This window comes from Dermacentor silvarum, chromosome 1 (genome assembly GCF_013339745.2).
Source record: "Dermacentor silvarum isolate Dsil-2018 chromosome 1, BIME_Dsil_1.4, whole genome shotgun sequence".
NCBI classification, from domain to species: domain Eukaryota; kingdom Metazoa; phylum Arthropoda; class Arachnida; order Ixodida; family Ixodidae; genus Dermacentor; species Dermacentor silvarum.
In genome coordinates, this window is record NC_051154.1 from 3,308,361 (window position 1) to 3,335,180 (window position 26,820).

Below are 26,820 nucleotides of genomic sequence, written 5' to 3' on the forward strand. Positions count from 1 at the left end.
TGAGTGCCGGTTGAGATTCAGCTAGCTAGCCGCACGTCGTCTTCTTTCTTCACCACTCTTGGATGCCCCAAATTGTTTTTAGGTGTAAACCCAGAACGCACGTAAGAGTGTCACATTGCCCTCCGCGCAGACGAAGCCCGCCGGGCAAATCAAACAGGTTGTCTAGAGATAAAGGGCTTTAACCGGGCGACATGCGAAAGTTCAGTCTTTGCTGACCAACGGCCATTTGCTGTGAGGCGTGCTATGCGGTACGTCAATTCACTGATACGATCAGTAATAACATAGGGTCCAACATAGTGGGCCAGCAGTTTTTCACATAAACCACGTTTTATTGTTGGTTTCCACAGCAACACTAAGTCACCGGGGTCATATATCACGTGTCGGCGTCTGCGGTCGTAGCGTTCCTTCGAGCGTTCTTGGGAAACAAGAGTGCGTAAAGAAGCAAGTCGTCGGGCCTCTTCAGCAAGAGAGACAGTCTCGGATATACAAAGATTATAGTGACTTGAAAACGGCAAGATCGTGTCTGGCGTGTAACGAGGCGGACGAGCCTATAGAAGAAAGAAGGGACTGTAGCCCGTAGTTTCATGCTGTGAGGTATTAAATGCGTATGTAATGAAAGGGAGCACGCTGTCCCAGTTCTTATGATCTGACGCAACATACATGGACAGCATGTTAGTAAGCGTTCTGTTGGTGCGTCCCGCCAGGCCATTTGTTTGGGGATGATACGGTGTGGAATGTCGAAAGTCTGAGGCACATAGACGAAGCATCTCTTCGACCACGTCTATACGCAAACTGCAAGACTTAACGCCCCTTCCATCCATCGACGACATCATCAAACATTCTCAGACATCACTGAATAATCGACTGCATCTCACGACACAGGGCCAAGACACACTGCTGTGGGACACCCGACGCGTCCGCGTAGAACCGCGGAACACTGCAGCCGAAGAAACCACCCTTGCTTTTCCTACCTTTTACCCCTCCAAGATGTCTACGCCACTCGCAACAGGGGCAACTACGGCCATACAGCGCCTCTCTCACAGACACAATCAGTGCGACGCTAACGCAATATTTACTGACGCCGCACTCGATGGCGACCGCATGGCTCTGGCCTGGTACAAACCTTCGACCGGTGAGGCCAGGCGCTATATTTGTACACTAAACTACGCGACACCTGCACAGGCAGAACTTTTGGCCATCTGGACCGCCTTACAAGACAATGCCGCGCCATCCACCATCTACACCGACTCCTTCGAAGCATTAAAGGACATTGAGGACCCCAGTGTGGAAGATATCACTGCTATACGCATCCGCCATATTCTACAGCACAAGCAGAAGAATGGCATTGACGTTAGGGTCGCCTGGACGCCGGGACACGTGGGGGCCCAGGGGGGAGGTAACGAGGTGGCGCATGGTCTTGCCACCTCACAATCTGGAGTTTTGCCTTTTCGTCTCCAACCTCTCCTACACGGGTCTCCCGACCTTCGTGACCACCCCTATGCGGATTTGCCGCCGAACTCTCGTTTCGAAATGGCACGAATACATCGCTTCCTCAAGTACGCTAACAGGGAGAGACTCAAACATCTCACTCCTCCTCACATGTTTAAGGACCTCGCCCTCAGCAGATCCCAGGAAATATTTATAAATAAAATACTTGCCAACACAGCTACTACCCCTGACAGAATTCACAAATGGCAGACAGTGGCTGACCAAAAAAAGGGCATTGACGCCTCTGCCCCCCCCCCCCCCCCCCCCAATATGCACCTTCTGCCACTCCGTATGCGAAGCCAACTTGCAGCATCTCATTTTACACTGTCCCATGTTAAATATGTATCGAGACGACAGCAATCTCTTTCAGCATTGCCACATTGAAGCTTTACAGAACGACATTCTCGAAAACCCCGATCACCTGGTAAAATTAGCCCACTTCGGCGTTGCTAGCGGCCTGGCTCGCGCGATTTAGTGGGTGTCTACATCTCCACGTATGTCCCTCCTCCCCCACCAGCGACCTTCGGTCCTCCCTTTTCTTAATAAAGAATTCATTCATTCATTCATTCGACCACGTCTGCAGTGAACTGCCGTCCACGATCGCTGATGATGACTCTGGGAGGTCCGTGTCGGAGAATGACGAAACGCAGCAGAAAAATACACACTTTGGTTGCAGTAGCCGATGGTATAGCAGCTGTCTCACAGTATCGCGTCAAGTGATCGGTACACACGATAATCCAGCGATTTCCATCAGATGACCGCGGGAAAGGACCGAGAAGGTCGATGCCGACTTGCTCGAATGGAGTGCTTGGGGGTGGCACTGGATGTAGTCGGCCAGGAGGAGCGCTCGTCGGACGCTTGTGACGTTGACACTCGTTGCAGCTGGATACGTACTGGTCGGTAGTCTGGCGCATTTTAGGCCAGTAGAACCTTTCTTGGACTCAGTAGAGCGTTCGCGCAGATCCCAAATGACCAGACGTAGGGTCGTCATGCATAGCGCGCAAGATGGATACACGGAGGCTTTCCGGGACCACTAGGAGATATCGTGGGCCTGTAGTAGAATAGTTCTTTTTGTACAGAACCCCATCACGAACGCAGAAACGAGAGGATGGTGCTGACTTCCTTGCGGTAATGAGCAGTGGCTCTAAAGTTCTGTCCTTTCGCTGCTCGATCTTGAAGGTGTTAATATCAGGAAATCCTGGCTCCAACGATGCGATATAGCGATCGAAGTTGTCCTCGTCGCAGTCCGTTGTCGGAAGCGGCAGACGCGAGAGGCAGTCAGCGTCGGCGTGCCGTCGGCCGCTTTTATAAGAAACGGTAAAATCATACTCCTGTAAGCGAAGTGTCCAACGCGCAAGCCGGCCTGATGGATCACGGAGGTTAACTATCCAGCATAGAGAATGATGGTCTGTCACCACAGTGAAGGGGCGCCCGCACAGGTAAGACCGGAAGCGTTGTACCGCGAAAATCACTGCAAGACATTCTTGCTCTGTGACTGTGTAGTTGCGCTCAGACTTGCTTAAGGAGCGACTCGCATAGGCGACGACGTGTTCTTTGGTGTCGACGCGTTGAACAAGGACTGCGCCGATGCCAATACCGCGAGCGTCCGTATGAACTTCCGTGGGAGCCGCATGATCGAAGTGTCGGAGAATGGGATGGGACGTCAGAAGAAACTTCAGCTCACGAAAACTGGCTTCCCATTCAGGGGTCCATTCGAAGGGAACGCCCTTCTGGAGGAGGCATGTCAGTGGATACGTGATGTTGGCAAACCCACGAATAAACCGGCGGAAGTAGGAGCAAAGGCCCAGGAAACTGCGTAGCTCTTTTACAAAGCGAGGTGGTTTGAAGGCTTCGACAGCAGCAGTCTTTGCGGGATCGGGTCGTACCAGCGTTTGGCGCTCTCCAAAATGGCATTTCTTCGAGTTGAGCACCAAGCCTGCTTTTTCCAAGCAGTCTAACACAAGGTCGAGACGTGCGTTGTGTTCACTGAACGTGCGCCCAAAAATCACTACATCGTCTAGATAGCACATGCATACTTCCCACTTCAGACCACGCAGGATGTTGTCCATGAAGCGCTCGAAAGTCGCAGGCGCATTACACAGCCCGAACGGCATCACATTAAATTCAAAAAGTCTGTCTGGTGTTACAAATGCCATTTTCTCCTTGTCTGCCTTGTGCATAGGAATCTGCCAGTACCCCGACCTCAAGTCGACAGACGAAAAGTAAGATGCTGATGAAAGGCAGTCGATGGCATCATCAATACGTGGAAGTGGATACACGTCCTTTTTGGTGATGGTGTTTAGGCGACGGTAGTCAACACAAAATCGCCATGTACCATCTTTCTTTTCAACCAGGATCACTGGCGCTGCCCACGGGCTACAGGATTCTTGGATAACATTCTTATTTAGCATTTCGCGGACTTGATCGTTGATCACCTTGCGTTCCGATGGTGAGACTCTGTACGGCTTCTGTCGCAATGGTTGGGCAGATCCAGTATCTATGCGATGGTGTATTCGAGAAGGGGGAAATGATGGTGGCCCCTGTTGCTGTGAAAAGTCACAGTCCGGCGTGTTTTACCAGAATATTCGCCACTTCCTGACGCTGGTTAGTGCTGAGTGACTTGTTCACCATAGTTAGAATGGAGGAGTCCGCTAGAGGGCATGCATTAACGAAATGGCGTTCATCCGAAGAATCAGGGGCTTCTGAAAGAATGGCTAGTGACTGCACTTGATCTTCATGGTAGGCGGCAAGTTTCAGACCCTGTGGTAGTATTGCAGGTTCACTGGAACAGTTTACGGTCCATAAGCCTGTGCGTCCGTGAACAACTGAGAGCGTGCAATACGGTATCAGCACATTCCTCTTGATGCAGCTCAGATGAATGGGCTCCACGGTAGCGTCAAACGTTACGTCGGTGGTAGGGAAACAGGTGACTGAAACACACGCAGCACACAACGGAGGCACTACTGTATCACTGGATACACAAAGCACACTTTCGTGATTTGGTGGGCCTTCCGTAAACCCGGCCGAAAAGCTCGTATCTACACTAATTTCTCCTGTTCTGCAGTCGACAGTGGCACCACACAGTTTCAAAAAATCAAGGCCCAGGATTATGTCATGCGTAGAATGAGACAGAACTGCGAACTCCGCGTTAAATATTTGACCGCCCAAGATAACGTCCACATTGCAAACCGCGACAGGATGTAACAACTCCCCACTCACTCCACGAAACGTATCAGCCCGGTCTCAGCGAAACATCACTTTTCGTCCTAGGAGGCTTTTAAATGCAACACTCATCACTGAAACTGTTGCTCCCGTGTCCACTAAGGCCATTGTTGAAACTCCGTCAATCAGTACAGACACCTGATTCTTAAGCATACAAATGGGTGGAGGTATCTCTGGCGACATCGAAGATTGTCCAGCGACCTCACCTCACCGCACGTCGTCTTCTTTCTTCACCATTCTTGGATGCCCCAAATCCTTTTTAGGTGTAAACCCAGAACGCACGTAAGAGTGTCACATTATATATATATATATATATATATATATATATATATTAACGTGTTAATATCTAAACACTGCGCCCTGAGGGCGCGCGGCGCGTTGTCATTTCCGGACAAAACAAAAGCGGCGACGGCCGCGCAGTCTTCACGCGCTGTTCCGCGGGCTGGCCCCGGGCCACATCGCCCGTCCAATGGCTACCTCCAGATGCCCATACGCGACGTCTGACGAGCTCTCCTCGCCGGCTCGCCGGCCCGGTTTTCGTTGTGACACGCGGTGGCAGACACAGTGCAGTCATAGAGTAACGTGCAGTGGCACTTGCCGCGCCTCATGCGAACTGCTAGAAATGACGGTGGTTTGCTGTCGGCCAGTTTGGCGGGAACCGTTACGACGAAGCGGAGTGATGGAGTTGCCAGGAGGCGCAAACAAAGGTCAGTGCTGCATATTTATGTGCTCGTTACGTTTATTGTTCAGTGAAACCAAAAATATCATTGTGTCGGGTAGGATACCGCTACGCTTCCCCATGTATTCAGTTGAATTCAGGCACGCCTGCCGAACTCGCTCCACGAAGACAATTACTGCTCATATAGTCCGATAGCCCAATTTGAGTACCATCCCGGCGGATTTGCTTCCAGCGCGCGTAATAGAGCAATCTAAATGACGGAATGATGGCAGTTTTTCCGCCAAATTGCGGATCACGAGACAAATGGCGAAAAGGCAAATCGAATTAATATGCTTACTTCGTCATTTACGCTGTCTTAAGTTCTGCGCGGAATTTTTTTTTCGTAGCGTGCAACTTGACTTTGTTTAGGCGAAACGTAAACGGTAATTCGCGTCAATTTGCGTGCTCGTGGGCCGCATGCCGCTCGACTCCGACCGCGTTGCTGGTTCGCGTGTTTCCCAGTATGCCCCCTTACAGTATGTTGCTTAGTAAGATATTGACGGTCGCTTTAGCTGACAGCGGCTGTGGATCTTCGCATCGTGCGACCGCGTGTTTGCCGCTCGCGATCTCCTCGCGCTCACACGCTTCGCAACTTGCAAGCAAATTTGTCAGAGCTTGCGTCCTTGGACGTATTGGTATTTTTTTAAACTTGTGGGTTATTCCTGTTTTATTCTGCTAAGTAGCATGGATCTACAGTGCTTGCGAAACCGGGATCTTCGTCCCGGGAATATTTGTCCTTGCCGCTTGCGCGCACGTAATGCACTAAGGAGAGCGCGCGAGTAAGATGCCATTCCGCATAACTGTTAATGATGGTTCAATGCGTTGGCGACCGCACTGCCTAGGCTTGGCTGTGCACGTTAGGTAGTTTCTTGTGTCTTCCAATGGCCTTTTCAGATCTTATGTTCACGCCACCCTTAGCTTGCTCCCTGACGTAGAGAAATGGAACGGACAGTGGTTGTCTTAGCAGTCGCGTGAGTTTACGCTGCTGTCACTTCATAATATAACTCTTTTGGGGCAGCTTATATTAGTGAACAAAAACATTTCATTGGTGGAGGGAAGAAAGTGAGGAACGCATGCCTGGCCTGGTATTCAGAAATTGTGCCGCCATTTCTATGCCGTGGAAGTCAGTTCTGGTAGCACGACAGAACAATTGCCTACAATGCGTACGTGCTGAATAAGTTCTTACATCATGATGCGCCCACAAAAATTATGCCATTACTGCGGGTCCTCAAACTTGATAATCTGCAAACACAGCTACCTTCTCTGTTCGACAATAACCTGTGCAGATCCGAATATCGCTGTGTCCACTTGGATAGTTTGTGACAAATATTCCTGCTTTTGTATGAAAAATGAAAACATTATTTCCAGTCTCTACGCGAACCCTTCGCGTCATGGCTGTGATATGCACTGTGGACGCATGTGATAGGCATGTAGTTATGATGTGTGAGAATCTTATGCAGCAGCCTGACCCACCAGCAGTTATAGTTTGGCTCATGCCAGGGTATATACCTAGACGATGAGATTTGGACACACCTTTGTAACATAAATTTTGCTCCACAACACAAAATGTATCACATCCTGTGACTTCAACAGTAAGGTTTATACGTGGTAGCAGCATTACAAAAACACATTCTGCATACATTCGTTATGTATTTTGCTATGTTAAATGTACAATAGCATATTTATAACCATTCCATACTGAGCACTCAATTCCCGAATAATCTGGAGAGGCCACTACGATGTGAGATGTATACCGCCATTTATTTCAGTGTTGACTCACGCTATTTCAGAAAGCATTCATGCGATCTGTGAGTGCAACGAGGAAAGCGCGGCTGCTTAGGATGAAAAAGTATCTGAGAAGCCTGCAGAAAGTGACCACGCTTCCAGCAACCCTTGTCCTGACGCACTACTTGAACTGAAGCTGAGAATTTCGTTTTTCAAAGGCCTTGTTCAAACATTGCCTGAGAACATGTTAGTTACCTCTATGATGAAAGTGCCAGCTGACGATATTACGCTTATAAGCAACCACCTGCTACTTCTTGCATTGATAAACCATTTTTCGGCAGGCAAAGTGTGACATCTTGTGGAACTACTAGATGTTAACAGGTGTTGAGGGTTGTGCTGGCTGTCAGTCCAAGCATTTATGCCTATTGACCGCAGCTGTGGCAGACAGGGAAGGTAAGGAATACCTGTGCTGCTACTCAATTTGGAAGCTGCACTTTCGTAAAACAATTTGAGATTCTCGAATGAAAATGCTTTATTGGCTCACTGCCTTTACTTCCTGTGTTGTGCCCCGGCATCATTTCCTTAGGCTCTAGCTTCCAGACAGGAGGATTTTGTATTTATTTTGTTGATGAGCTGCTTGCCATCTGCTCAACTATGCTATCAATTTTCATTTATGTGCACACATTTTCTGCGATCAGGTAGAATGCATTTAGCCATTTTACGTGTTAACGGCAGGCGTTTTTTCATGGATGTTACTATGTGTGGTTTGTCAGAAGCACAAAAACGTAGCTTATTTTACAATCTATGCTTTGCTGATGTGTACAGTTCTTTATCTGCTTTGCTTTTTTGCCTAGGAAATTGAGGACATGGTCACAGATCCCCTTTGCATGGACCTTGGGCGAATGAAAATGCTTTTGGCCACAACTGTAGAGGCCCACATGTCCAATGCACCAGATGATTTGCCGTCGTACATTTTAAATCCTGACGTGGTAAGATCACTAATGTTTTTCAAATCATGTGGGTCTGCTCTATAAAGTTAAGAGGGTGTTATTTTGTAAGCTGTGATTTATGTTTAGTCAGCTGTGCTCTGTCTGTAGCATTTGATAAATGATAAAAAGTGAGTGGTCATTTACACAGACTGGCTCGCACTTTATATCCTTTAACACTGGTGAAAAGCATTGCTATAACAATGAATGTTCAAAGATCTCATTTAAGTCAAGATGAATATAGAATCAACTCCGCTGCTTAAGTAGTTGTGTGAAGGTGATATTTTCGCTCATCATATCGTTCAGCAGAATTAAAGTACTTCAAGCTATCCTAGGGCCTGTTTTTTTTTTTTTTTTTCAGTGGGCCATAAAGTGTCAGTCAATATGCATTTCTTTCAGCTTGCCTTTGAAGCAGTAATAAGGTTTCGAGACGCTGTGAAGGCCAATCTAAGCAAAATGCAAGAGATTTTGGACCGGGAAAGTCTCAAGGGACTTGAAGAATTTGTTCGACCAAAGGAGGCTGATGCTGCAGTTTTTACTACACTAAGACGGCACTTTCTGATCTCTTGAATGGAAAGGAACTGATAAAAAAAACTTCAGGGCTGTAGTTCCGTACACAAAATACCTAAAAAAAGTATGGAAAGGTGGATTTCAAATCAGACTTTTAAAATCATGTTTTACCTGTAAGTTATGTTAAGCATCATAACAGCACTGAAAAGCACATAATGGAGTAAAGAGGACATTTATTAGTAGTGGGAAAGTGAATGAAGTATGAAGTCCACAAAGATTGAATATATTGTTTGGTTGGTAACTAACAATCCTTCAAGGCTGGAAAAGCCGATTGATATTCAGGTCATTCAACCAGAAAAGCCTAATGCTTTTTCCAGAAATAAAGCAGCGATTCCATTCACACTAAGCAATCGTCGATGCGGCATGCTCATAGAATTTTTGTGCACACTGGCACCTTTCGCACGTTTGAAAAGAAACAAAACCAAGACATCTTAGTGAAATAAATTATTAGTTTTATAAAAAGGGTATCATCATGAACACCACAAATTAAAGCCATTGTGTTGTTCAAAATTGCTGCTTCTCTTTTCTTTAAAGGCACAAGAAATTGGCAAGAGGTCTCCACCAGGCCCATGTATTTTGAAAGAGAATGGCAACTTCAAAATTGCCTGCAAGGAAAACATTGTGGCGTTACCACCTGCATCATCACCTGAGAAGGCAGTCATCCTCCTGTTCACTATATTTTATTTTAAGCCTGTCATACCCATACGCTTTTGGACAGTTTTGGGACTTGTGCAGGCAGTTGTTGTGAAGGGTGAGCCATTTGGACAGTGGCTTGACGCCGTTTAAGGCATCAACCACTCTGTTGAAAAACCTCAAGCGGTCAGGCCTATATTGGTGTTCTAAATGTTTGGTAGGTAGAAGCAGCATGTCAGCTGCAACATTGTGAAGTTATGCCTTCGTTTACGATTTTTTATCACCAAGGAAAAGCGCTGGCTGTAGGTTTCAGGGCTGGCTTGTGTGTTTTTTTTTTCTTTAAGGTACTTCTATTTTTCAAGGCTGAGTTGTTTGGGTATTTAAAGGTTTCGCACTTGTTTTCCAGAGTCTCTTACCTTTATATTTCGCTGTTGCATTGTTGACTTTTTAAAATGTGCAACATGCTTCTAGATATATTTGGGGGCATAAAATTTTATAAACATTTACACTAGCTTTCATGGTAGTGTTTGGGATGAGTTATCCCAAACTACACAATGCTGGGGCAAGTAACCTGCCTGGAGTGGGAGGCTTTTTCAGGGGCTTATCAAGTGTTTTTGTCACGATTAGCTGTGTATTATATGTACATCTGTGATCTGCCAACTGTATTGTTTCTAGAGTTCGTGTTTTTGTTGTGATTATTGCCACATGCTTCTGGCAAGTTTTCGTGTGCAAATGTTTCATTGTTTATTTTGGCTTGCACAGTCTTTTCCCTTTAATAATTTATCCACTACATTCTTCATTGGTCTTGTCTTAATTCAAGTCTGTAAGCCCATTGTAATATGCCTTTTTCATATAATTCTTAGAGTACTGAATTCTTTTGGAACGGGGGTGCGTAAACTCGGTAAATAGCATATGGGTACTTCCGCGCCTGAGTTACCATATTTCCTGTGATAAGCCAGCATATTTTATAGCCTTGATTAATGTTTCTTTTTTCCATAGCCGATGTGCAAGTTTATTTGAATGTGGTGCACTTAAGTCTCGGGCATTTTTATTACCCACTTTTTTAATATGGGGACATACACGTGAATGCTACTTAATGCCTAGTCTGTTTTCTTTTTGGTATTTGTTCCTTGTTGACTAGTAATTTTCTATGAAATTTGAGACGAACATGTCTTCAGTGTATGCAATAATGTCACTCAATAAAGTTTGCTCATGTTGAAAAGCATTGTAATAATTTGTTGCATAGGTGTTTTAATTTAGGTGCCTTGTTTCTTTTACATGCAGCTAAAGGCCAGAACAGGATCCGGCAGGCGAAGCCAAGGTTTTCACTGTGCCATTCCAGGTACCTCAAACCTACTTTTATATAGAACTGTGCTCTAATAGACAACTGTTGGGAACTGTCGGGGACCACACTGCTGCAAAATTTCTACTTTCCAATTGTTGGTATCACCGCAGGCCACATGCCAAGCCAGCTTGGCATATGGCCTCAGTTTGTACTGACAGGGGAAAGCAAAAATATTGCAGAAGTGGGAACCCATAGGCAGCTTCCTAACTGCTTATTAGAACATTCTTTTATATAAAAATCAGGTCTGAAAGTACGTGGAACGGCGCACCGGATATAGCTATCGCTATTTTATGTGGATCAACGTTCCAGTAACTGAAACAACCCTTTTATTTGGAACAGGGTTTCATATACTCTTATGTGGAACGATGATCCACATAATTAATAAGTAAAAATAAATGGTACACTGTTCCATCTACTTTTTAAAGTATGTGGAACGTGGTTCCAAATATATAACTGGAACTTTTTTGCAAAAAAGTTCCAGCTACTAAGTGGATCTTATGTGGATCCAGATTAAGAGTGTACCGTCTAATTTCAGTGCTACCGTTCTTCAGCAAAATACCTGAAAAAGTAATCGCGAAGCGCCTTAATCGCTATTTGGACAAATACAACATTCTTTCTCGGCACCAATTCGGTTTTAGAAAAGGCCTTTCCACTCAAACTGCAGCCTCAACATTTACAGACATAATTAGAAAATCAATAGACAGTGGTTACCTAGTGGCGGGATTGTTCATTGACTTTGCGAAAGCTTTCGATTCTCTAAATAATTTTATATTAAGCAATAAGTTGGTTCGTTACGGAATTAATGGACTACCTTTGACGTTAATTCGCAGTTACCTAGAAGATCAGCAACAGATTGTTCAAGTAGGGGATTTTCAATCTACTAGCACCCTTATTAACCTCGGCGTTCCCCAGGGGTCCATACTCGGACCTTTATTTTTTTTACTCTATATAAATGACTTACCTTTGCAGCTTATGTGTGCTACCCCTGTACTCTATGCACACGATACTAACCATATAATAGCTGATCGGGAGGAATGCAACCTAATTAATAAGCTTAACTCTGAATGAGAAATTTTGCACCACTGGTGCACATTGGATTCCCTTCACCTCAACCCAACGAAGACAGTTTTTATCTTATTTCACTCTGAACAAAAGGAAACGACTATTCATTCAGATGTCATTTACAATAACCATCCCATAAAACAATCTAGTGAGACAAAATTTCTTGGTGTTATTATCGATAACCATTTAAAATTCCGTCTTCATGTACGCTCTGTAGTTCATAAGGCTTCATGTGGCTTGCATGTGCTGTCTAAATGTCGAAACTATTTCCCTCCCGAAATACTTACCAACCTTTACTACGCATTTGTTCACTCTCACCTTAATTACTGCATAGCAGTCTGGGGTTGCACATACAAAACCCATTTGTAACCGGTCTTCACACTTCAAAAAAGAGCTCTTCGCATTATAGCGCCCCACAATACGCACATTAAGAGTCAATATTTATTTAAAACTCTGAACATCCTCAACATGTACGATTTGGCAACATACAACATCGCCTCCGTCATGTACCAAATAGTCAATGAGAAACTAGCCTTGAAAACAGTCTCGCTTCGCCCCTCACTTCGCACTGTTGGGAACGTATCGCGTTTTCGTTTTTTATCACCTAAGGTAAATACTAATTACGGTCACTCCACACTGCAGTTTACAGGCACCTCAGTTTGGAATATGCTTGATAGTAACCTAACCACTCTAAGAACATTGCGCACATTTCTTAAACAATTAAAGCACTCCTTGACAATGCATAGCAGTGCGCATGCTTGCACACATCCTTTTTTTTCCTCTGCTGATATTTTTTGATGATGTGAGGAAGAAAATTGTTAAAAAAATGTATTACTTATGTGTCAAATATTTCTGTACTACTGTATTTTCTTTTTTTTTATTGTTGCTTTTCTTTATTTTTAGTTATTTCAGCTGCTTTCGTTTTATGTGATTTCTGAGTATAAAATAACAGCTGCCATAAAAGTGCTTTTTCCTTTATAACAATCGGTAGGGACCCTTTCACAAATTTGTTGTGTCCCAAAAGTGTGTACTTCCTAATTGTATATTTTACTTATGTTAAATAAACTTTCAAACTTTCAATTACGCTAGCTGCGCCATTACCGACGATATCGGTTGCAGCGACGATCACATTTTCTAAGTAATGCTTCGATACGCTTAATAAATTATCGGATAAAGATAACTTTTTCATCTGTCTCACTGACTCGCTGGCAGAGCAGTCAGCGACGGTGCGTCCAAGCAGCGGCAAATGTCGTAGAGATAAACCAGTCAGAAAGAAAAAAGGCTGCCGAAACGAAAACCAAAGTTCGTTTATGAATAAAAGCATACCCTTACTTTTCTTGGCTTGTCATCGTCGCGCCAGAGTGAACTGAAACCTTGAAATCAACTGCATGAATGGTACAACATTGCTGGTCGACAGAGCGGACGGAATGCTTCGCACGACTGACAGTTGAAACCCCGCAGAAAGACACGTGCGCTGGACAGCTAGGCCGCCGCGTAAGGCGCATCGTCCGTTGAACCGGAAGCTGCTAGCAGACTGCGCGCCCCACATTTGCCTGCGATGGCTCGTTTTACCGGTCACCTAATATAACGACACTGCAAACGCACTTCTGCCGTCACCATTGTCGACAGCGTCGCCGTGATGTTCCGTATAAAGTCCAAACACGACAGCATCGTCGCCGCGCACCGTAAGCTTGCGAGGATCGCGTATTTCCAATTGCTAGTAGGTACAGCGTTTGACCGCTGGCGCCACGCTGCGCCGCTCGCGCGTACCATGTTTGTAGCCGCCGCCGTTGGAACGGAGGAGGCGTTGACGGAGAAAACGCTGGGCTGGTGGTGAGTAGCCTGCTGTTGGGATCGGTGGTATTATAAACTCATCACTGTTTTGATGATCCAAATATAATCTCACTATCAGGGAGGGAGCAGTCTACCTGACTGGAGCAGTATTTCTTTATTTGGGGTGTTACTACGCTGCGCTCCGCAACACCCCAACGACCGCCGCTTCGCGTCGGTAACCGGCACAGCGGCTGCCGCCGTGGCACCGGGGTTCAAGCGACCGCGCTCGCAAACAGAGAGGAAAAAAAAGAAATGCGTGATATTAAGAAAAAAAATTTTAGCCCGGGCAGGATTCGAACCAGCGAACGCATGATCCCAAAGCGAGCGCCGCAGCCACTCAGCCATACAGCCACGCTTCCAAGGGTTGCATTCATGCGACCCATATGATTGCGTTCGAGCGCCCTCGGCGAAAGAAACCACCTAGAAACGCGGTACGCGCGAGCGGCGCAGCGTGGCGCCAGCGGTCGAACCCTATACCTACTAGCAATTGGAGTGTTGCGCGAGGGTCAGCCGACGATCGCGGCTCCATCTCGCGCCCGCGAGGGAGGAAGGCGGGGACGGAGGTGCGCCGTCTGCTGTGGCGCGCGAGGCACGGGGGGAGGCGAGGGTGGTTCTACCACAGCGGCTGCTGTTTATAGCGCGGCCGCGTGGGCGCCGCATCTTGAAAGCGAACTGCGACGTGGACAAGGTGCGCGCCCGCGCGGGCCTCATCTCAAAGCGATCTGCGATGTGTACAAAGCACGCCACGCCGAGTGCCAGTAGCTTCGTATGCACTGTGCTTTCGACGTTCGCGTTGAAGCGATAGGCAGCACGAATATCAATTCGCTCGCTGCTGCGGCCGCGCTTCCTCACTCCAGCTTTTGACAGCGATTTTCCGCCGTCATCGAGCGAGATGTGTTCATATTTATCTGTGCGCGCGTGAGAACGTGCATCTTAATTTAGTTAATAAGCGAATGTCTGCAAGTTTATACGGCCGACAAAACTAATATCCTTACTTGGTAGAGCTGTCTACTAATTTGCTATCGCAATCGATGCTTCGCCTTTCGGGCGAAACTGGTACTTTTTTTTTAATGCGAAAGCATTACAAGTCCCATGAGGCAGAACATGCCGGCGTCGTTGTGCGCAACGAGTGCTGCCAAAAATTGCCGACATTCTTGTCGGCAATTATTGGCTTTCAATAGAAAATTGGGAAAATTTCATTCTGGGTGGGAATCGAACCCGGGCCTTCGTGGTGCGAGACGAGCACGCTTCCCCGACGCTACATCGGCTCCACGGTTCTGGTTGACTAAAGGTATGCCTAGTGCGTGTGTCATTGAACACGTCACATCGCAGCCAGACTAAAGGTGTGGCCTAGTGCGTGCGTCATTGGGCACGTCACGGCAGAGCCAATGGGGAGGAGGTGGCGTCACGTCATGAGTGTATAAGATGAGTACATCAAATGCACTCATCAAATACATGTCCAACTGAACGCCTGGAACTTGGCCCTTCGCAGTTGGAACGCAGGCGAGAGCTTGCGCGGAGAAGGAATGCGCAGAATGAAACATCTCGACAAAGTAACTATAACGATTTCGCATTCCCACACGCAAGCAGCCTGAAGTGTCTCCTTTCTCCCTGGTCGAGACGGGGACCTCTGTCGCCGCTGACACCGGCACAAAAATCAGTTACAATTCGTTTCTTACACGAAATAACTCATTGAATAAAGTGCCCCCGAAAGTGTGCATGTTATAAAACGTTGCGCGAAATAGTCAATCTTTGGCGTGATTTCGACTCGGAAGCGGTCAGTGCAGCCGCCGTAGCAATCTTCTATGCGAAGCGGCTAGCTTGGCTAGCGTGCTTTTTTACAGCGTAAGCTGTTATGGCTCGTTCTAACAGCCGTTTCGGTTGGTGTCCGCCGCCGGGATCGAACCCGTGCCCACTTAGCGGGAAAATGCCCTATAAACACGCGATGAGACATGCGCGCCGCGTGGCGTCGATACCTGCACACTGTGCATTGCATTCGCATATTATTACAGCTGGTGGCACGCCATGTAGCAGATGCACACATAGAGTTAGTATACTATCTCTAGAGGAAAAGCTGGCCAAAAAAAGCAGGAACCGCAAAGCCGCCGCCATGTTGCTACGATTCAATTTTGTAGCACCAAAGATATTGAAATTTTTATGCAAAAGCAAGGACTTACACGAAGCACGTAGGCACGGACAACGTTTCAAGTTCATTCCGTCTATTTTTCAGGAACATCATATGGCTATTTAGAAAATTTTAAAGTAAAATTTGCGGTGTTTAAAAGGCTGCGTTTGCAGGCGCCTTAACTAGATGGCGCTACCATACTCACGGAAAGTCATGATCGCGTGGATAGCGCACTCGTCTGAATCGCATCTCATCGTCTGCGCCTGCGCGCCTGCATAGGGTGGCAACATGGGAACGCCCTTGCGGTTCCCGATTTCAATACATCGGGGCTATGGGGAGCTTATTCTCTAGATTTGCTTATACTTAACTCTATGAATGCACATGTAGCGGTAGAAGGTTTGAATTTTAATGATATATATACAAAAATGCTAGCAAATATGTATATTGTGTACCTGATTAAATCAATCCGGCTAGGTGGCATTGTCCCCGCCGCGTTTCAAAGGGGATGCCAATAAATAATAATCATAATCATCATTAGCTGGCTAGGTGACTCTTTGTCACCGCTTTGTCTCAAAGCGGATGCCAATAATTACATCATAATTATCATCATCATTAGCATCGTAGCGTGTCTCTTGTAATGCGATGTCAGAAGCGCGCCGCATAGCGTCGTTACATGGACAAATTATATCCCAGTTGCATATTAATACACCAGGTGACACGCCATGTAGCAGTTGCATAGGTAGTTGTACAAAGTAGATAGGGATGTTTTGAGGAAGAAAAAGAAAGTGTTAAGGAGATGTACACAAATATGCAAGAATGAAAGACATGTATAGCATACCTGATGAAACAAAGCAAGCTAGGTGACTGTCACCGTCCCGTGTCAAACGGAACGCCATTATATCACCATCGTCATCACTTAGCATCGTATCGTGCTTAGAGTTACTATAACCAACTCTAGAGGAAAAGCTGCCCATAGCGCTCATGTATTGAAACCGGGAACCGCAAGGGCACCGCCATGTTGCTACCCTATGCAGGCGCGCAGATGCAGACGGCGAATGCGATTCAGACGAGACACGCAATCAACGCGATCCCGAGCCTTAGTCAGTATAGTAGCGCCACCTAGTTAAGGCGCCTACAAACGCAACCTTTTAGACACCGTAAATTTACATCGCAATTTTATAAATAGCCATCCGATCTTTCTGAAAAACGTACGGAATGAACTTCAAACGTTGTCCGTGCCTACGTGCTACGTGTAAGTGCTTGCTTTTGCATAATGTGTTCAATACTTTAGTGCTACAAAAATGAGTCGTAGCAACACGGCGGCACCTATGCGGTTCCCACTTATTCCGTCCAGATTTTCCTCTAGGGTTAGTATATGGTATCGTGCAATTTCTTATGCGATGTGACATTCGCGCCACCTAGCGTGGATACGTGCGAACATTACATTGCAATTGCGCTATATTTCGGCAGGTGTCCCCACATGTAGCAGTTGCAGGTTGCATGTAGCTGGACTTGGTTAACTGAAATAGGCTAGCTGAATATTTGTCACAATCCCGTTTCGAAGCGGATGATAACAAACCATCATCATCAACAGCATCGCATCGTGCCACGGGTGAAGGGATGTGAGATGTGCGCCATGTAGTCTGGATGTCTGCGTTTCCTCTTCGGTACACGTTATGGCGCCTCCTCGCAAGGTACGAACCTCTGCTGAAGAAGTGAATCGTATAGCTACGCGCGCGGCTGCAAACAGGCAACGTCGGCCTAGGCAGATTGCTGTGCAGAGCCCGACGTGTTGCGGCGCAAGCCATATCTAGCCTTCGACACCAGGCGGACAGTTGAAATTGTTCTCGTGAAGACGACAGAAAGAGACTTCGCTGTGAAGACCTTATAGTGCTCGGTGCAGAAATACGGAGCGCGGGTTCGGCTATGGGAGGCGCTAAAACACAGACAGCAGTAGAGACACCAATATTGTTTACTCAAACTGGGAGCGCGCCATCGGCAACGGGCCTGGCGAAAAAACTGCCAGCTCTAGTTATGCCCGTTATACTTGCTCAAATACGGAGCGCGGGTTCGGCTATGGGAGGTGCTAAAACACAGACAGCAGTAGAGACATCAATATTGTTTACTCAAACTGGGAGCGCGCCATCGGCAACGGGCCTGGCGAAAAAACTGCCAGCTCTAGTTATGCCCGTTATACTTGCTCAAATACGGAGCGCGGGTTCGGCTATGGGAGGTGCTAAAACACAGACAGCAGTAGAGACATCAATATTGTTTACTCAAACTGGGAGCGCGCCATCGGCAACGGGCCTGGCGAAAAAACTGCCAGCTCTAGTTATGCCCGTTATACTTGCTCAAATACGGAGCGCGGGTTCGGCTATGGGAGGTGCTAAAACACAGACAGCAGTAGAGACACCAATATTGTTTACTCAAACTGGGAGTGCGCCATCGGCAACGGGCCTGGCGAAAAAACTGCCAGCTCTAGTTATGCCCGTTATACTTGCTCAAATACGGAGCGCGGGTTCGGCTATGGGAGGTGCTAAAACACAGACAGCAGTAGAGACACCTAATATTGTTTACTCAAACTGGGAGTGCGCCATCGGCAACGGGCCTGGCGAAAAAACTGCCAGCTCTAGTTATGCCCGTTATACTTGCTCAAATACGGAGCGCGGGTTCGGCTATGGGAGGTGCTAAAACACAGACAGCAGCAGAGACACCAATATTGTTTACTCAAACTGGGAGTGCGCCATCGGCAACGGGCCTGGCGAAAAAACTGCCAGCTCTAGTTATGCCCGTTATACTTGCTCAAATACGGAGCGCGGGTTCGGCTATGGGAGGTGCTAAAACACAGACAGCAGTAGAGACACTAATATTGTTTACTCAAACTGGGAGTGCGCCATCGGCAACGGGCCTGGCGAAAAAACTGCCAGCTCTAGTTATGCCCGTTATACTTGCTCAAATACGGAGCGCGGGTTCGGCTATGGGAGGTGCTAAAACACAGACAGCAGCAGAGACACCAATATTGTTTACTCAAACTGGGAGTGCGCCATCGGCAACGGGCCTGGCGAAAAAACTGCCAGCTCTAGTTATGCCCGTTATACTTGCTCAAATACGGAGCGCGGGTTCGGCTATGGGAGGTGCTAAAACACAGACAGCAGTAGAGACACTAATATTGTTTACTCAAACTGGGAGTGCGCCATCGGCAACGGGGCTGGCGAAAAAACTGCCAGCTCTAGTTATGCCCGTTATACTTGCTCAAATACGGAGCGCGGGTTCGGCTATGGGAGGTGCTAAAACACAGACAGCAGCAGAGACACCAATATTGTTTACTCAAACTGGGAGTGCGCCATCGGCAACGGGCCTGCCGAAAAAACTGCCAGCTCTAGTTATGCCCGTTATACTTGCTCAAATACGGAGCGCGGGTTCGGCTATGGGAGGTGCTAAAACACAGACAGCAGTAGAGACACTAATATTGTTCATTTAAACTGGGAGTGCGCCATCGGCAACGGGCCTGGCGAAAAAACTGCCAGCTCTAGTTATGCCCGTTATACTTGCTCAAATACGGAGCGCGGGTTCGGCTATGGGAGGTGCTAAAACACAGACAGCAGCAGAGACACCAATATTGTTTACTCAAACTGGGAGTGCGCCATCGGCAACGGGCCTGGCGAAAAAACTGCCAGCTCTAGTTATGCCCGTTATACTTGCTCAAATACGGAGCGCGGGTTCGGCTATGGGAGGTGCTAAAACACAGACAGCAGCAGAGACACCAATATTGTTTACTCAAACTGGGAGTGCGCCATCGGCAACGGGCCTGGCGAAAAAACTGCCAGCTCTAGTTATGCCCGTTATACTTGCTCAAATACGGAGCGCGGGTTCGGCTATGGGAGGTGCTAAAACACAGACAGCAGTAGAGACACTAATATTGTTTACTCAAACTGGGAGTGCGCCATCGGCAACGGGCCTGGCGAAAAAACTGCCAGCTCTAGTTATGCCCGTTATACTTGCTCAAATACGGAGCGCGGGTTCGGCTATGGGAGGTGCTAAAACACAGACAGCAGCAGAGACACCAATATTGTTTACTCAAACTGGGAGTGCGCCATCGGCAACGGGCCTGGCGAAAAAACTGCCAGCTCTAGTTATGCCCGTTATACTTGCTCAAATACGGAGCGCGGGTTCGGCTATGGGAGGTGCTAAAACACAGACAGCAGCAGAGACACCAATATTGTTTACTCAAACTGGGAGTGCGCCATCGGCAACGGGCCTGGCCGAAAAAACTGCCAGCTCTAGTTATGCCCGTTATACTTGCTCAAATACGGAGCGCGGGTTCGGCTATGGGAGGTGCTAAAACACAGACAGCAGTAGAGACACTAATATTGTTTACTCAAACTGGGAGTGCGCCATCGGCAACGGGCCTGGCGAAAAAACTGCCAGCTCTAGTTATGCCCGTTATACTTGCTCAAATACGGAGCGCGGGTTCGGCTATGGGAGGTGCTAAAACACAGACAGCAGCAGAGACACCAATATTGTTTACTCAAACTGGGAGTGCGCCATCGGCAACGGGCCTGGCGAAAAAACTGCCAGCTCTAGTTATGCCCGTTATACTTGCTCAAATACGGAGCGCGGGTTCGGCTATGGGAGGTGCTAAAACACAGACAGCAGTAGAGACACTAATATTGTTTACTCAAACTGGGAGTGCGCCATCGGCAACGGGCCTGGCGAAAAAACTGCCAGCTCTAGTTATGCCCGTTATACTTGCTCAAATACGGAGCGCGGGTTCGGCTATGGGAGGTGCTAAAACACAGACAGCAGCAGAGACACCAATATTGTTTACTCAAACTGGGAGTGCGCCATCGGCAACGGGCCTGGCGTAAAAACTGCCAGCTCTAGTTATGCCCGTTATACTTGCTCAAATACGGAGCGCGGGTTCGGATATGGGTGGAGCTGAAACACAGACAGCAGCAGAGACACCAATATTGTTTACTCAAACTGGGAGTGCGCCATCGGCAACGGGCCTGGCGAAAAAACTGCCAGCTCTAGTTATGCCCGTTATACTTGCTCAAATACGGAGCGCGGGTTCGGCTATGGGAGGTGCTAAAACACAGACAGCAGTAGAGACACTAATATTGTTTACTCAAACTGGGAGTGCGCCATCGGCAACGGGCCTGGCGAAAAAACTGCCAGCTCTAGTTATGCCCGTTATACTTGCTCAAATACGGAGCGCGGGTTCGGCTATGGGAGGTGCTAAAACACAGACAGCAGCAGAGACACCAATATTGTTTACTCAAACTGGGAGTGCGCCATCGGCAACGGGCCTGGCGAAAAAACTGCCAGCTCTAGTTATGCCCGTTATACTTGCTCAAATACGGAGCGCGGGTTCGGCTATGGGAGGTGCTAAAACACAGACAGCAGCAGAGACACCAATATTGTTTACTCAAACTGGGAGTGCGCCATCGGCAACGGGCCTGGCGAAAAAACTGCCAGCTCTAGTTATGCCCGTTATACTTGCTCAAATACGGAGCGCGGGTTCGGATATGGGTGGAGCTGAAACACAGACAGCTGTCAACACATCATAGCTAATGAAATTAATAAGTTTACAGGTGATAACAACATGCTTTCTTCTTACCAACACGGTTTTCGGAAATGTTTTTCTACTGTAACACAATTAACAACAGTTATTCACAATTTCAGTGGTGGTCTTGATAGGTACGGCAAATTGATGCAATGTTTTTAGATTTTATGAAGCCGTTCGATCTATCTCGTATAACATAGCAAGCTTATTATTAAACTATAATCAATTAACCGTCCAACCTACTTAGTAAATTGTGTGGCTGCCTATCTGAGTAATCACATGCAGTTCGTTTCAATTAATGAACACTCATCCAACGAACTTCCATTATCATCTGGAGTGCTCTAGGGCTGTGTACTGGCCCTTTACTATTCTTGATATACATTAATGACATTACAAATTAAATTCATTCCCCCGTTCAAATTAGATTATTTGCGGACGATTGTAACTCTATAATGACATTAACTGCCATGAAGATCAATTAGTACTAAACTCTAATCTGCAAAGCATCATTTCCTGGTGTAGTCGGTGGAACATGGAATTAAATGCCAGTAAAGAAGTCTACATGTCCATAACTAAAAAGACAAAAAAACTGTCGTTTTTCTACAAACTAGGTTCTCAACTGCTTGCGGAAGCCAGCGAGTACAAGTACTTGGGAATCACAATAACGAACAACCCCAGCTGGAGTACTCACATTTTTAACATATGTAACTCTTCGTTCAATAAATTTTGCTTTTCAGACATAAGCTAAAACACATCTCCTAGTACTGCGGCTTTACATTACTAATTCGACCTAAACTCGAATATGTCAGCATTATCTGGGATCCCTATAGAAAAACTAACATCAATACTCTTGAAATGATACAGCGCAAGGCTGTCAGGATCATCTATTCTAAATATCGTACAAGTGACTCTCCCACTAGTCTAATGACGCAGCATAACATTCAGACTCTAAAATTACGAATAAATATAGAGACTAAAATTTCAGTTTTCGCTCAAAAAGAATTTCTTGTCTAGAAACCCAGATCCTTATTTAAAACGCCTTACAGCACGTAGAACACGACATCGTCACGCTGACTCTTTAACACCTTATAACACCTGAACTAATTTTCAAATATTCTTTCTTGCCACGCACCATAACAGATTGGAACAACCTACCCTTTCCCAGTTATCTAATGCTGATTTTTTTTTAACACATAACTCTTTGACGTCGCTGGCATTAATGTACTGTGAATTTATACCTACACTTATCGTTTTTGTTGTGTTCGGTTATCCTGTGTCTCGTCAACTGCAGTAACGGCTTCGTAAAATGATTTTTTTAAATCTGTGAGTTTGACACGCTTTTGATAATTTGGTTGTGTTTCAAGTGCGTGGACAACTTTAGATACCACTGTGTTGCTATGCTTCATTTCCCTGCACTTGATTTTGCTTCTTGCTAATATTTGTGCGGTTCGTGCCTTCTTCCTTTTCATTTTTCTGCTTTTACATTTATTACTGCTCTTGGTTGCTAGGTGTGCGATATTGTTATATACTAATATATGTGCGCGTTGCTTGGATATATTTTTATGCAGAGCTGAAGCGGAAAAAGATGATGACCCGGTACGCGGAGTTGCCGTGCATCTAATGTGCCGCATGATTCAAAGAGCCTGGCGTATTCGGCGTGCTACGGAACAACAGCGTCACGTGCCGCGATTTATCTGCTTGGGTGATCGGTCCCTTCTTTTTCTGCTGCAGCTGTACTTTTGCCCCTCCTGCTTGGGCCCTCTTTCGGGCCTGCAGTATTCTGTAAACAAATAAATAAATAAATATTTTTTGCTGCTATACTTGCTTTGTGACAAATCTACCTGTCCTACTAATTTAAACCACACGGATGCGTAATAGCTAAATGTTTTCCCTCTTCAGTTTTTTACTCACATTACCATGCATACTTTAAAACAAGATATCAAAATTAAAAGTCAATGCTGCATATGGCTCATACTGTCTCTTGGTTCTGGAATTCATGTTGCAAGAAAAAAGAAATGACGCCGATTAAAAGGTGTTAATAAGTATTAGACGTTTAGGCTTCGGCACAGCAGCCTTGTTCTCCACACCAACTGTTTGAAACAACAAACTTACGAGTATGTACAGTGCCTAGAATTCGGCATTCTGAGAAAGCAGGCCGAAGATTGCCATCGTTACGATTATTAAGCGGCTTTTTTATGTAATCTGCTTGACATCTAGTTTCTTTGGCAATAATGGAAGCCTTGTCTCGGTCAATGGCAATGGTATAATCAGACTGCCGCGAGTCCCGTTAGTTGATTGCAAAAGACGTTCTTATTGTTCGCTTCTAATTCACCTTTAATTCTTCTCTTTGACATCATACATATATTGTTTCAAGCGCTTTCCATATAACTGCTTCAGCCGATGTAAAGTTAGTCTCGATTCGCGCAGTGTATTCTGTACACAATGCCTGAAAACATGTCCTCCTTCGGCCTTCGCATCTACCAGTTCATCCGCAATTATCGGGCGGGAACCTGAGCTACATTGACTTCATAAGGTTTCAGAACATGTACCAAGGCCTGGCTCACTCAAGTGACATAGGGAATGGTGGAGAAGCGGGTGGCATGCGATGTTGCAGGCCTCCCAAAACTATATTTCAAGGAACGAATGAAAATTTCGCGTTATGCTCACTCGCATGCACTCTGTGCAGGACAGAGTTCGGGTCATCCTCACGAAATCAAACATCTTACATCGAGCCTGCAAGATTTGCTCCAATCGGGACGCTCAAAGTACGCCACGGACTTTCCGAGTGCGGATAACCCGAAAGCTTGCGTAGAACATCGTGCAGACAGGCCAGTGACCTCGCTTGGACTTAACGCTGCAATTCAAGATGTTCCAGAAGTGCACGTGTTCTGAAAACCTGTGATGCAAAGGTGGCGTCCGTTCCTGCCTGCAAGTTGCAGCATGAACATGTGAAGGACAGACTGCAGAAGGAATCGTTTTTCGGCGTGGTATACATACACCCTGCGCAAACTGTGACTACATTTACACAAAAAAGATGCAATTTTGAAAACATGTGTATGATATCAGAACGAAAATGTCACTTGCGAAGTACTTGCGGAGAGCGTGGCAGCCTCTAATCATGACATTGGCTTTCTTGGAAAAAGTTTTCATAATCGTCAGAAAGAAACTGGATTTCAGGGATTAGCGATGTGGCGTGTCGTTCCTTTCATTCCAGTGTTCTTTGTACACAAAAAAAAAGTTCTTACTCTAGATTTCACGCCAGTATCTCCGGTGCTGTTTGTCCAGGCTACAGAAAAACGCTGAATCGCAGTGATGGCATTATTCCGTCTGCATACGCAAGATGGCTTGGTCGCATTCGGTAAAGTTACTCTTTGCAAACAAGGCTTCCGTTCAGTGGGAGCTTTTATCAGTCATATACAGTAACACCTCTTTATAGCGAAGTTCAAGGGGGAGCCGAAATTACTTCATTATATTCATTACTGCCCTTCCCTGCAACTCATGCCAAAGGGCGCGCAAAAATTTGAACATGCACAGAAGAAGACGGCCTTGTGGCCCGCAGTACGCTACATGGCTATGCGCGCGCTGAAATTTTAATGAAACAGCAAAAGAAACTTGGGCGTCCGCAACACACAACTTGTTAGCCCCTGACACCTTTGCGATAGCTGTCTTCCGTTTCAATGTGATTATCCCACTTTGCAGTTGGTTCGCATCGTGAAACGGCGACGCGGTTGCACGATGCAATAGCGAGGTTGCAATAGCTTACACGCTGCGACGCGAACGTCGTGATCGAGCAGCACGTGGCACACACAGAGAGGCGGGTTCTCCTAGATTGCACTAGTGCAATCTCAAGTCAACCATCATGAGGAATAAGCTGAATTTTCTGCGGGTGCATCAGCCTGTGCAACTGTCAAAGCCAGCTCACTGGATCGTGATGTGACCAATATGTGATAACAATCCCAAAGCAAAACTCTAGAAGGTGTATTGAAACATTTGGTTACCTAAGGGCGTGTTATTGATTTTTTTTAATTCTTTGAAACCTTTGGCCACTTTAGCGCTTCATCTGTGTGATAAATCATGGTATATGTTAGGCACGGCACTAACACCTATTCTCACTGTTCTGGCTTTGCCAACATGTCATTGGTGCTACAGTGGGTTGTAAAAAATGGGATGTAGGCATTGGTGCTGTCGGTACGGCCAAGCTTTAGTTCAATATTGCAGGGATTAGGACATTACCATTCATTCCTCCATTCAGAAGGTAACAGGAGGCACTGAATTCCTCTATAATCTAATAATGGAAGGGGGTCTTGTGTTTTTAAAGTCATGTGTGTGTGCCAAAGATCTGTGCAAGAAAAACTTCCGTGACAGTGTGCTGGTTTATAATATTCTGTCTGCAAATCTCGATCAATGCTAACATGGTAAGTATCACTGAAGCTAAGCCGTATTTCGTTGGACAGTGGGTATCGGAAGACAAATTTGATTGCAATTATGAGATTGAATATTTTCCTGTGTAACACAATTTAAGATGCCATCATCCTTGTGCTAGTGCGAATCCTGTTCCCGCTGTGAATTGACATGGTTGGTAGGCCTTGCTGTCATCTTGGAAACTACTTCCTCTACCGATGAACAATGCTTTTCATTTTTTAGGTGCGGACGGTTGCATAATTGTTAACCAGTCCTGAATAGACATTATGCTTTAAAGAGCTCTCAATTGGCTTGTATGTCACCTTGGGCTCCTAAAACGAACCTTGTCACGCAAAAAAATGTAGGGCTAGGTTACGCAAATAATGACTAGAAGGTGTCATACCCTGCACTTGGAGAATCTTTTTAAACCATTAAAAAAGGCGTTTTTCAAGAAAACTACAAAACATTTTTTGAAGCGAATATTTTTTTGCATCCCCTTTCGGCTTTTTGTGCTGCTGCGGCTGCTCTTGTTGTCTGGCACGCAGCATCGGGGGTGGTTCAGAGCAGGCGTAGTTGATGGGCGGAAGCGGCCGGCCATCAAATCAACAACTGCCGCGGTACTTTTATGGCGATGCTCGAGGTGGCAGGTACGACACCGACCATTTCAACACGGCCGAAATGGAAAAGTACTTCGATTTAGGTCCACGTTAAAGAATCCCGGGTGGTAACAATTAATCCGGAGCCCCCACTACCGCGTCCCTCATATTGAGATTGTGCGCTTGGCACGTAAAGCCCCATAATTTAATTAAAATTTAACACTTCTGCCACAATGCGATGAGTCGTGTGAGGCAATATGACCGTGCTTATCTTGCAGGCTATATATGAACAACAGCGCACAACAACGCCTCAAGCAAACAGGTCTCGCTGTGTGTTACGTGTACTACGCAAACAAACACAAGTAGTCCATGCAAAGGTAATGGTTAACATCAATTCACCACTCTCGAATTGCACTAAACGCTGAAAACTTAAACATTCGCCGTAACCGTCAACGCCAATTATCGACAATCGACGCAAACAGCACAGAAAGCTTCGGTTACATCGATTCCCACAGTGCGTGGGATCAACATAATGTTTCTTATAACCGTT

The 26,820-nt window shown here is 46.2% G+C and overlaps 1 protein-coding gene across 3 annotated transcripts in view; it reads right to left on the reverse strand.

Annotated features, from left to right (window-relative positions):
* Window positions 1-26,820, reverse strand: part of LOC119456152 (solute carrier family 15 member 2-like) — a 322,715-nt gene that overhangs the window by 18,733 nt on the left and 277,162 nt on the right. The window lies entirely within an intron of this gene.